The 13,358-nt window shown below is 38.7% G+C and overlaps 1 protein-coding gene across 3 annotated transcripts in view; it reads left to right on the top strand.

The window, feature by feature from the left end:
* The window catches only part of cv-2 (crosveinless 2-secreting protein), a 267,655-nt gene that overhangs the window by 217,289 nt on the left and 37,008 nt on the right, over positions 1–13,358 (top strand). The window lies entirely within an intron of this gene.

The raw sequence follows: 13,358 nt of genomic DNA, 5'->3' as shown, positions 1-13,358 counted from the left end.
GGTGGATAAAGTAAAAGAAGAAAATGAAATGAAATCTTTGAGTTTTACGTCCCACGGTTATGCCGGTTAGGCTAAAGGAGACGGTGATGATGAGTAATGAATGAAATGGTGGAATGAAGAAAGCGGGAGGAAACGGGAGAACCCCGAGAAAACCCACGCACACGGTGTTCGTCCACCACACAGTTCACTTGGCGGGGGCTGGGATTGAACCCGGGACCCCAAGCACCAGAGATGAACGCTCTATCACTGAGCCACCGCGGCCTCCAAAAAGTAAAAGAAGAAAAGTTAAAAGTAAACATTTAGAATTTTTAACCCATGACCAGGGGTAAAAGTTAGGGGAACGCCAGGGACTTCGTTCTCCTACTTCCAAAAATGTCTATCGCACGGTGGCTCAGCGGTAAAGCGCTTACCTCTGATTTGTGAGGTTCCTGATTCGATTCCCGACCAAATAAGTTTATGGTGGACAACATCGTGTCCGTGGGTTTTCTCGGGGTTCTTCCGTTTCCTCTCACATCTTTATTTCACCAATTTTTCCATCATCATTCATTTGATTTAATCATCGTCTATCTTAGCTTAACAGGTATATCTAATCGTGCAGGCCGGTCGCCAGTCCAAAAATGTAGGGGGGCCCGGCAGAAGCTAGAGAGGGGGCCCGATCCAACCATATTATAGTTCATCACCATGTTATAGTTCATTTGCAATACTGCCGTGAAATTTTTTGGTAGGGCCCCCCCTAGACCCCCCTTGAATACGGGCCTGTAATCGTGGGATGTTAAACTCAAAAGATTTCATTTTTTCTACCGTAGTTTTACAAATGTCTAACGAAATACATTTGTTTTTACTTTCTTATTTAATTAGATTACATTACAGGTAGTTTGAAAATCTAAAAACGTTTTTGAAAGACTGGTTTGTTTAAATGAATCATGGCTTGAGGACGTGTAGTCACACTTCTAAGTAACTGTGATAGCAGGGGATAAATTCATGAGAAACAAGGTGTGTTTGTGTGTGTGACATCCCCTTTGGCAACCCTTGAAGAAAGAGAAAAAAACAGAAAGAAACACTGCGATCAAAAACGTGTTTCTTAGTACAGTCTCACGCACATGTGTAATGTAACCACGTGGTATTCTTCTTCTTTTTTTGTCTTAAAAGAAAAAGACACTTTGTAACCTAAATATTATTCAAATCCTAAAAATTTTAATTCTGAGAAATTCCGTTTGGACCTCGCGGCCCCACCTAACGTTCACATGCAATTACACCGTTGTATCTGTCTGTAAGGAAAGAATATTTTTATTATTATGCAGTTTTGTGACTGTACTGAGGACATGTAAACATCTGCTGCCAGGTGTGCAAATCGTTCTATAAATTAACACTAGACAACAGTCTTCACAGCGTCCAAATGTCACATCTAAAAAAGAAAACAATGTTGCCAAGACCTAAATTCAAACATTCAGTTCAATAGTAGCAAAAAATTTCCCTAACACTTTTCTAAATTGATTATTTAATTTTAGTTACTGGGTACATGCAAGCTGCGAGGTCAGTTTACACTAGAACCATATTTAAGTATTATTATTATTATTATTATTATTATTATTATTATTATTATTATTATTATTATTATTATTATTATTATTATTATTATTATTATTATTATTAATAATAATAATAATAATAATAATAATAATAATAATAATAATAATAATAACATGGGGCGTGTCCGAAAAGTAAGTACCGTTTTGAAAAAAACAATACTAAAACGGGTTTATTCAAGCAAAATTTATTTTTACATGAAAGAGCACACCTTAAACCATTTTTCGACATAGTTTCCACCAATGTTCAAACACTTGTCGTAGCGCGTAATCAACTTCCACAAACCTACGATATTCCAGGGGGAGCTGGTCCCTCTCTAGTTACGCCTGTACATGTTACGCCAGAGGAATATTTAGTCTACATTCAATTTCACGCCATATATTGTGTAACGTAAGAGTGATAGAGTGTAAGTGCTGTTTTAAATCCTATATGCTGTCACTCCGTTTAGAGAATAAATGACTTTGACACATACTTTCGCGTTGGTTAGGCGACCAAAATGACACTAGTGATAGCATGGGTTGCATATCTTAACACTTGCAGAGAGAAATATCATACCAGTTTGGTAACTAATCAAGATGGCCGGATTGAACTTAAAAGTCGCCACTTTTGTATGCTTTAAAGGTGCTTTCTTAATTGTAGAATATTCTACACAAATATAACGATAAAGGGGGACATGGTAGCCCAGTGGTAGAGCGCTTACCTCGTGGGGTCTCTAGTTCGATCCCAGGCCAAGTAAATTTATGGTGGACAACATCGTGGCCATGGGTTTTCTCGGGTTCTCCCGTTTCCTCCCATATTCTCATTCCACCAAGTATTCCATCATCATTCACTAGCCTTAATAATCTGTTTTCCTTAATCTTTAGGGCAGTAGTTCTCAAAGTGGGGTCCGCGACGCCTAAAAATTGAAATGTGTTATAATAAAAATGGAACTCACAGCTGTTATAGAGAAGTGTTTTTTTCATATTTCATATTATTATATATCGATATTTCATATATCGTATTTCATATTATTATAGTTGTTGGATTATTAATTGAAATACTAAGTAGTATAGTTCAGGGTAACTGAAGATAGAGTTAAGCTAAACAGCACTCTTCGCAAGAAAATTGTTATTAATTTTTTCATAGCTTATTCTTGTTTGTTTGTTTGTTTGTTTTGTTCTTGTGCTGTGGTTCCTTTGTTCTTTCCTTTTTCCCTTTTCCTTTTCACCTTTTTTTGTTTCAAACGTGGATATCCAATAAAGTTAAGAAACAAATAAATGACAATGATGGTAACCCGTTCCAGTCAAAAGTTTCAGATGCCGGATCTGAAAGACGGGCCTGAGCCCCCTCCCCCAAAAAAAGTGTTGTTTTTTTTCAGTTACTAAAAAGAAATCAATTAGAAGGCCTACGTTTGTAAATTTACATGTTTTCCTACTTTACTAAATTTCTGCCCTGTCAATATGAAAAGTTCTCTTAAAAAAAAAAAAAAAAAAATTGCAACATTTGATGCATTTCCCTACCACTTACTTACATGAACAGAGCTTTTCTGCTCTTTGCAGTATTAAAACCTTAAAGCGAAATCGTCTTAATGTAGAATCGGACCTGAGATTGATAGTAACAAAACTTATTCCAGATTTCAATGCAATTATTGAAAAACACAAAGATTTTCTTTCCTCACATTAGTGACTCCACACTTGAGAACGTTGTTTATCAAATGATTTTCCTTCTTTTAAAAATGATTTCGAGTCTTGAAAGTTACTGTATTTTCAATTGAAATTTCGTTCACTAGGAAACAATCACATATCTTTAAAGGAAATTACTTATTGCATTATTTTTCTTGATATCTTTCTTGTCAGTGGTAATTTTAATTAATATACCGTACTTTTTTTTAATACCATGTGGAATTTCAGATAGCATTGCAAGGGGTGCCGCAGATCACTTTCCGAATGAACAGGGGGTCTGCGTTATCGGAAAGTTTGAGAACCACTGCTTTAGAGCATAATTGTGGGACGTTAAACTGAGATATCTCGTTTGAATTGAATTTCATCTCTAGTTTTCATTAATATAGCTTACTATATTTTTTTTTCTATATGCATTGTCGCTGTCCACATATGTTTAGAAAATGTAGTTTAAAGTAAATTTCTACCATACCGACACTTGCGGGTATAATCCTAAGAATAGATGAAATTGTATGCACTTGCGCAACATTTTTGGCTGCAAAAGTTGCAACTCTGATGCGAAGAGAGATTACCAAAATAAATAAATAAATAAATAAATAAATAAATAAATAAATAAATAAATAAATAAATAAAGTTGTATCTGATTTCTTATTACACGTAATATACTGTATAAATATTTTAAAAAATAAAAGCCTAAACGGTTTCTTGGAGTATGTTCGTAATGCAAATTGTGGTACCCTGTGGACAATAACAAAAGTACGCTTCGGGTTTCTGCTTTGCCTCTTCTTGCTTTTAGTTTAACGTCCCACGATTATGCACGGACGCTATAAGGGGAATGATGATAATGAGTTGAGTTGATTTTGAGTTTAACGTCCCGTTCAGCAGCGAGGCTATATAAGACGTGTTCCTACTGATCAACGTAGAATCCGAACCACATGAGCTCCCGCCGGGAATCGAACCCGGGCTTCCCACGCCAAAGGCGCGTACGCTAACCGCTTAGCCACGGATGAGCTCAATGATGATAATGAGATTAGTGGTAATGGTGGAATGGAGAAAGTGGGAGGAGATGGAAGAACCCCAAGAAAACCCACGCACAAGGTTCACTTGGCGCGAACGGGTACCCTACGCACCAGAGGTGCGCTCTTTACCACTGAGCCACCGCAGCCCTTTTTTGATTCTTGTCATTCATTTTAGTTAAAGGTGCTTCCAGCTTTGTCTTCACTTTCGTCCACATATTTCCAGAGATTACGGCAGAACCCAAAGAAGACAAAAATTTACGCCCTGTGTTGGATTTTTCTTTTTCAAAAATATGGTCACAAAGAAGGTTTATATCACACGGAGTTGATGAAATTTATCCGATTTTGATGACACTTGGTATGATGATAATAGACTTTGATGATTTTGGCTTTTACTTCCAGAATCATTCGCCATTAAAATTTGTAATTAATTCAATTTTCGAAAGAAGAAAAGAACTCTCTGAATAATTGCTATTTAGAACAAAAGATATATATGTAGAACAATATTTTAAATCAAGTAACTTGACGCATAGAAAACTAATACATATAATCCGTAGAGGTCTCTCGTGGCTAAGTGGTTAGCGTACGCGCTATTGGTGTGAGAGATCCGGGTTCGATTCCCCGGTAGGCGCTCATTTGGTTCAGATTCCACGTTAAGCTGTAGGTCCACCTCTCATATAGCCTCTCTGCTGAAAGTTGCTCTAAACTGAAAATCAAATCAAATCAAACATGCCGTGTGTACTTATAGCTAGTGTTTGCCTACGAGACCAAAAATGGATTTTCAAATTCGGGAGGAGGAGAAGAAGAAGATAAGAAATTTCTCGACTCTCGTGGTCAACACTAATTCACTCAAGTTAAAGATCTCAAACACTGTTCTATATAGTGTTACATGATTTAAACTAAACTTAATTGGCGTAACGTCGCAATTTGTAGACCTGAGCCACTCCACGCCATCTGTTAGCGCTTGGTGGAACTATGTCCATCCTAGTGACAAAGGCGAGGCGCTAGCCAGCGTATCGGGATCTTTCTAGATCTAGTAGCAGTCCCCCCCTTTTTTATTCACGTGATATGCCAGTTGGCCTCACGACACTGGGTGGACGACGAAAATTGGGGAAACACCGACCAGGAATCGAACCCGGGACCACGCGGACATGAATCCAATGCTCTAACTACTAGACTTAGACTTAGATGTCCCCATTACTTGATTTATATATCATAAAAACTAGAAATTGATAAAGCGATTGCACGAACATAATGAAAAAGCATTTATTAGCGTTTAAAGATACGTAAATCATTACACAATATACTCAAATAATAAATATGGTTCAAATGTTGTTATATCACACTTTTGGCGAACTTCTTGTGACGCAGAAAGATTCTGATCTAGATTAAATTAAGAAGAAATCAGGGCATAAATTTTATATTTAAATTTAGAAAAAAGTTACGAGAAAAGCTTTTTGACAATAGATTAGGATCAGGAATTAGATTTCTGGACTTTCGGCATCTATGGCCATGTTAGGTCGTCATTAGGAATAGGATTAGGAATTAATTTCTGAGCATTCGGCATCTATGGCCATGTTAGGTCGTTACTAGGATTAGGATTAGGAATTAGATTTCTGGGTTTTCGGCATCTATGGCCATGTTAAGCCGTCACTAGGATTAGGATTAGGAATTAGATTTCTGGGCTTTCGGCATCTATGGCCATGTTAGGCCGTCACTAGAATTAGGATTAGGAATTTGATTTATGGGCTTTCGGCATCTATGACCATGTTAACCCGTGATGTATGAGAAATGACGTCCCTCGGCAATCACACTTTCCAAGGAAGGGCCCTGGGATCATTTTATCAGGTACTAATCCGGCATTTGACTGGACGGAATGAAGAATACCCAGGAAAACCTCACTCAGAATGGCTTGGCCTCAAAAGGCTTTTACATTTTTTTCTTCGACCGAGTGCCCCACCGTTTTCGAGAATAGAGACGAGACGAGAAAGAATTCCTCGAGAATTCAGACGAGACGAGCCAGGAAAATCCTACTTCTCGTTTCGTGGGCAACATTAATTATGATCCAGATTAACTAAGACAGTTAATGAAGCAAACCGAACCAAAGTAAACACTTTTTGTTACTCATGTTTGTTATAGTTTCAGGATACTATCATTGCCTTTATCAAAAACATCATCTTCATCTGTGTGGATCAGGATATTGACAAATAGATCTAATAGGGCCTATCTTAAGTAGAGTTACTCGTATTCTATTAGCAAATTGCAATTTTCCTAGGTATACTTGCACAACGAGATATATTTCGTAACTCACATACAGGTACGTGCAGGGCCGGCAATAGGCAATTTGCCGGCCCGTGCAATGCCATCATTTGTCAACTCTCCTTTCTCCAGAAAGAAAAAAATCTTAAAAGCCATCACGATTTTAAGTATGCTACTCCATCATGAACAACGAAAGGGGAGGGAAGGAGCACTCGCACTCAGAAAGGCCTAAACTCCACAAATACAATCTCGTTGTGTCTGTTTTTCTTTAAAAAATAATAATCTATTATGTTAGTGAAAGATAAAGCGAACACACACCTGCAAAGGAAAGATGGTAATCCTTTTTTATAATTTAATATGGAGCTTCAATCTCAATACATCAGTTTTCAATTCCAGTTCAATTAGCTCTTTTACCTTTATTTCTTGATTTTCCTTCTACATCTGTTAATTCTTTTAAAATTATTTCCACCTTCAATGATAAGGAAATTGTTTGTGACAAAGACAAGACTAGTTTTCAAGTCAAAACTGTCATAACTAACTAAACGGAACAGGTGTTCGATATTGTTCGAGAATTTAGTTCTTGCATTTGAGAACAATCAACAATTCATGATGGAATTTCTTTGACCATTTACTTTAGCACTGTCCATGTGACCTAATCATGATTTATGAATGTAGTATTCAAATAGAAGGTCAGCTTAGTAAATATAAGTACCATCATCAGGAAGTATGTTTCCAACAAGAAATATTCATTTTAAATAATATAGTCATGACAGATTTTGCCACCCCCAACACTTGCCACTCGGTGTTGCACATAGGGTAGAGCCGGCCAGGGGCGTCATTTCAGATTTTGCTTGAGGGGGGAAAGACCCCTTGATATAAGTAAAATTTCCCGTTTTTCACTGTTTTACTACTAAAAATCTCAAACTCAGGGGCAGTTGCCCCTTGCCTCCCCTAAATGACGCCCTTGAAGCCGGCCCTGTTTCCCACCACATTGTTTCACCTCCAAGAAATCTCATGTCATAGGCCTCAGCATTACGACTTTAAAATCAATTCATAATCAGAATTCCCTTGCAAGTTAGCACATTTAAAACAAAATCCCTTTCTTAGCAAATGTTGTGTCAAAGAATTTCTATCAATGGGAGAAATTTCCCTCTCATTGGCAATACTGCTTTGAAATTCATTATGGACAACGAGGCACTGTGTTAAAGAAAATCCACAGCTGCCAACAGAGGGAGGCAGTGTCGCGTGAAGATGAGAATCAAGAAAAGCAAACACTTAAACAGTTGTAATTAGTAGAAAAAGAAGAAAAAAATGCCGTTTCTTTTTCTAATCCAAAGAAAGCTATTCTGTGGTATTAAATTACAGCAACGCCTGTTCGACTTCACCAATGTAGATTTAGTGCTTTACTATATATATGAGTTTTAAGAAAGTTATTTTTAGATATTGTCATTTCATCATTTAAAGTTTGTAATGTTATAGTTTGTTAGTTCCGTGCAATCAGTGGCGTATGGAAGGGGGTGTCGGGGTTGAGCAACGTATTGTGGAAAATACACTTTTACTATAGTGTATATATAAATTACGTTTATTTTGAAAGTATGCTGCGGTGGCTCAGTGGTAAAGTGTCCACCTTTGCTGCTTGGGATCCCTAGTTCGACCCTAATAGTCGTCAAATAAACTTTGTGGTGGGCAAATATGTGCGTGGGTTTTCTCGGAGTTCTCTCGTTTTTTCTTGTGTCCTTCATTCTACCAATAGGTTTACCATCCATTTAATCATCACTATCTCCCTTAGTCCCGGTGCCTAATCGTGGGACGTTAAATTAAGAAATCCTGAAAGGATATGGGATTCAATACTTGAACCTCCCTTGAAATTATACATACGCCACTGCCTGCAATAATTACTAAACTCTTTGCAGTAGGGATGACCACATTTTCCCGAAAAACGGAAAATATTTTTTCCGGAAACCGGAAAATTGAAAATGGATTCGGAAAAACGGAAGACGGAAAATTTTCTGGAAGAGCGGAAGACGGAAAATTTTCCCCGGCAAAACCGAAGACGGAAAAGTTTCCGGAAAAACGGAAGGCGGAAAAGTTTCCGGAAAAACGGAAGGCGGAAAAGTTTCCGGAAAAGCGGAAAACGGAAAATGTGATTTCCGGAAACGACCATCCCTACTTTGGAGTTACAACACGGATGGCCAGAGACAGCTTTCAAGGTGGTTGGCCAAGTACTTGGGTTAAGCCTAGTGTCGAGTAAAAAGATCTGTGAATGAATTTAAATTCATACGGTTCCATATGCGGTACTGTTCTGAAATAACGCCAAGAAACTTCAAGAAATGAATTTTCACACGAAAAATTATAGATCAACAGGGCACACAAATGCGCAATTGTTTGGACAAACACGGTGTGCGTACGTTTTCTCGGGGTTCTCCCGTTTCCTCCCACTTTATTCATTCTACCATTGCATTCACTTCTCATCATTACTATCTCCTTTAACCTAGCCGGCATAACCGTGGAACGTAAAACCGTCGGATCACGGTTTGTTAAAAGATTATAGCACTTTATTGGAGGCTAGATTCCATTAATGTACGAGCGGATGTCTATTAGAGGCGACGACATGTTATTATAGAAGAATAGTAAGAAATTCATGTGGTTTTCTACAAACGAAAGATGTATCAGGAACTGAAAACTGACGTACACATTCCACATCCAGTGGTATACATAGGTACAAAATAAGTAGTACCCGGTATATTATTTTACTCGACCTTTATTCTGGCATTTTGTTCTCGAGTTATGACCCTTTTTTTTATATCATTCTGGCCAATCTTCGGTCCACTTCACATCCACCAGGTAACTGGACAAGTGCCGTAGTACCCCATGCGGCCTCTCCTTTATGACACCCGCGAAAAATTTACAAATTATCTATTTAATAACGAAAATAAAATTTACAAATTACTCTGAAATATTTACATTAATTTCCTAGAATAATACGCAAAATAGTTCACGTATCTTCTGAAATTTTGTTGGTAATAGGGATGCGCACGAGTCGAGATTTAAGCTTGTCTCGAGAAAATGTCTCAACTCGACTCGAATTTGAGACTAGACGTCTCGAACTTCGAGTCGAGACAAAATACACGAGCTAAACATACGCACACATCAGCCAGAACATTATGACTACCTACCTAATTGTCAGTATGTCCACCTTTGGCACGGATAATAACGGTGACGCGTCTTGGCATGGACGCAATGATCCTTGGTAGGTCGCTGATGAGAGTTGGCACCACATGTGCACACTCAAGTCGCCTAATTCCCCTAAATTACGAGGAGGGGGCGATGCACTCTGATGTCACGTTCAATCACATCCCAGATGTGTTCGATTGGGTTCTGATCCGGCAATTTGGAGGACCAGCACATTACTTGGAACCCGCCCGTGTTCCTCGAACCACTCCATCACAATCCTGACCTTGTGACATGGTGCATTATCTTGTCGAAAAAAGCCACTACCGTTGGGAAACATGGTCGTCATTAAGAGGTGTACGTAGTCTGCAAGCAGTGTGCAATACGCCTCGGCCGTCATGGTGCCTTGCTTGAGCTCCACTAGACACATGAATGTTCACGTGAATGTTCCCTAGAGCATAATTAAGCTGCCGCCAGCTTGTCTCCGTCCCTCAGTACAGATGTCAAGGAGCTATTCCCTTGGAACAGAACGGATTCGCACCCTCCCATCGTCATGATGAAGATATCGGATTCATCAGACAATGCAACACTCTGCCACTGCGATGGCCACGAGTTCGTTTCAGTCGTAGTTGCCGATGGCGTGGTGTTAACATTCGCACATGGATGGGTCCTCGGCTGCGGAGGCCCATCGTTAGGAGTGTTCGGTGCACTGTGTGTTCTGATACACTTGTACTTTGCCCATCATTAAAGTCTGATGTTAGTTCCGCCACAGTTTGCTGCCTATCCAGTTTTAATAGTCTGCCCAGCCTACAACGTCCGATATTTTCGAGACATTCGAGTCGAGTCGAGATTTTTACGAGCAGTCTCGACTCGTTCGAGTCGAGAAATACGTTTATCTCGACTTGAATTTTACAAAGTGTGTCTCGACTCGAATTCGAGTGGAGTCGAGTCAAGATTCGAGACATGTCTCGACTCGTGCGCACCCCTAGTTGGTAATAAATAACTTTTCAAATTGCATGAAAGGTTGGGTATCCTAAAGCTACAGCTATATTACCGCGCTGCCGTGGTTGTCTTCTGTAATTAACAATCTAAAACAGCATTTTTGTTTGCAGCATCTTTATTTCAAAATGGTATCTTCTGTCATAGTTAAAATCATAAGCTATATGATTATAATCAGTGGCGGATCCAAGGGGAGGGCTATAGGGGCTATAGCCACCCTCCTTGACGTTCAGGTTTACACTGGATAAAATGGGCTTCAATCCTGCTTTACACTGGATAAAACGGCAAACCATAGTTTAGCCCCTCCCTTGATCATATCCTGGATCCGCCACTGATTATAATCATAGTATGAGATGTCTGTAGCAACTGATGGTACAATATCCCTCTGCAGTAGAGGTTTGCATGGGCTCGGGGCGAGCCCGCGGGTCGGACTCTAGCCTACAAAACATATATCCGTTCAGGCTCGGGCCGTAAATTTTTAAATATACAACCATATTTCTCAGGCCTTTTCGGGCCTACAGAATTACCTTCTGAAAGTCTTTGTCGAAACTTCAGAATATATTCAAACATATATGTGTCATAAGAATCATTACAAAATCATTAAAACGCACCTGCTGTAAGAAACTTTGAATCATTGAATAGAACAAATATACAGTGTATTATACACACATACATATATATAGTAACTAAAATAGTAATTAAGTCCATATACAAGGTGTTAATGAACTATACCGACAAACTGTAAGAGGTGATTCCCTACACAAAATAAGAGAAAAAGTTCATATGGATCTGCTGTGGGAGAAAGTGCATAGTTTCAGAGCTAGGGCTGTCCAAAATCGCGAAAAAGCCAAATTTCAAGAGACCCTATTTCGAATTCGAGAAACTATGGATGGTGGTCCTTATCAGCGTAAACGAAGTCACAAATACGCAATCCAAAAATGCATATTTCATTAATTTTCAGTTGGTGTACAGAGTATTCCGTGCAGGGTGAAATTCCCAGACATGCCATCAACCGAATTTTGAGATATGTTCTGACTTTATGATTGGTCCAAGGTAGGCAAACAATAAGCCTTTACAGCAGTGAACACGGAATTCTTTAGCGCAATGTCGGAAGTTTTAAGGATCGTCAGCAGCACGGTCTCTCGTATTCGGGAAAACAAATGCTGCGATGTTTTCTTTCACGCTTATAAGTGAAGAAAACGTGAAATATACCGTGACGAAATACATCGCATCACACGCTATTCCGAACACAAAAGGCATGGAGCTGCCGGTTCTTAACACTTCCGACTTCCTTCCAAAGCATTGGATGTCCATTATTGTCAAGGTTTATCTTCTGCCTAATTTGGACCCTTCTTGAAATCAGGGTACATCTGAAAACTCTATTGAAAAAATATCTGTGAATTACACCCTGTAGGAAATACCCTCTACACCTATTGACAATTGATGAAATATGCATTTTTGGATTGTATATGCCTGGCTTCCTTTACGCTGGTAAGAACCACCATCCACAGTTTCTGGAATTCAAAACAGGACCTATTGAAATTTAGTTTTTTCGCGATTTTGGATAGCCCTAGCTCTGAAATTATGCACTTTTCGCCATAGGTCCATATGAACTTTTTCTCTTATTTTCATGTGAGGAATTACCTCTTACAGTTTGTCGGTATAGCTCATTAACACCCTGTATATATTATTGTTATATAGATTGAAAAATTGGTTTAGCCTATATATGTTTTCGCAAGTTATAGAAAACAAGATCATTGTATTTGCTCTAATTGTATCTATTTTATGTACGGTACTGACGACTTCTATACCAGTTTGTACAAACGTACATGTAAATGGTCCACAGAATGATTAATAAATCTAATCTAATGTCTGTACCACTTATCTTTTCATGGAGCCAGTCCTGGTTATAACTCTTAAATATTACCTTTATGCAATGTGCACCCATGTTGATTCCACTATTCTTTTAAAATTTTTTCCTGTGTTTTTCGTTGTGTTCTTTCCGAACACCCTGTATTTTGACATTTTAAATAACACTAACGAAGCCTGTCATTCGCATCGCGAGCACTTTGGAGAATCGGTAGTTACTTACGCGAGCACTTTAGAGAATCAGTAGTTACTTATGGGAGCACTTTAGAGAATTAGTAGTTACAGATGCGAACACTTGAAGAAAATCGGTAGTTACTGATGCGAGCACTTTAGAGAATCACTGGTTATTGATGCCAGCACTTTGGAGAATCGATAGTTACTTATGTGAGCACTTTACAGAATTGGTAGTTACTGATGCAAGTACTATAGAGAATCTAGTTACTGATGCGAGCACTTTAGAAAAAAATGAAATATTTCATTTTAGCGTCCCACGATTATGCCTTTAAGGTAAAGGAGACGAATGAGTAAGGCAAATGAATGATGATGGAATAATTGGCGAAATGAGAATGTGGGAGGAAACGTTGAGTACCCGAGAAAAGCTACGAACACGATGTTGTCCACTATAAACTTACTTGGATGGGGGTCTAACCAGGAACCCCACGCACTAGAGGTATTCGCTCTACCACGGAGCCACCGTGCCCCTCGCGAACACTTTAGAGAATCAATAGCTATTGATGCTAGCACTTTAGAGAATCGATAGTTATTGATGTGAGCACTTTAAAGAATTGGTAGTTACTGA

Source organism: Thermobia domestica, chromosome 18 (genome assembly GCF_964235325.1).
Source record: "Thermobia domestica chromosome 18, izTheDome1.hap1.1, whole genome shotgun sequence".
NCBI lineage: Eukaryota > Metazoa > Arthropoda > Insecta > Zygentoma > Lepismatidae > Thermobia > Thermobia domestica.
This window is presented reverse-complemented; position numbering and strand designations above follow the sequence as displayed.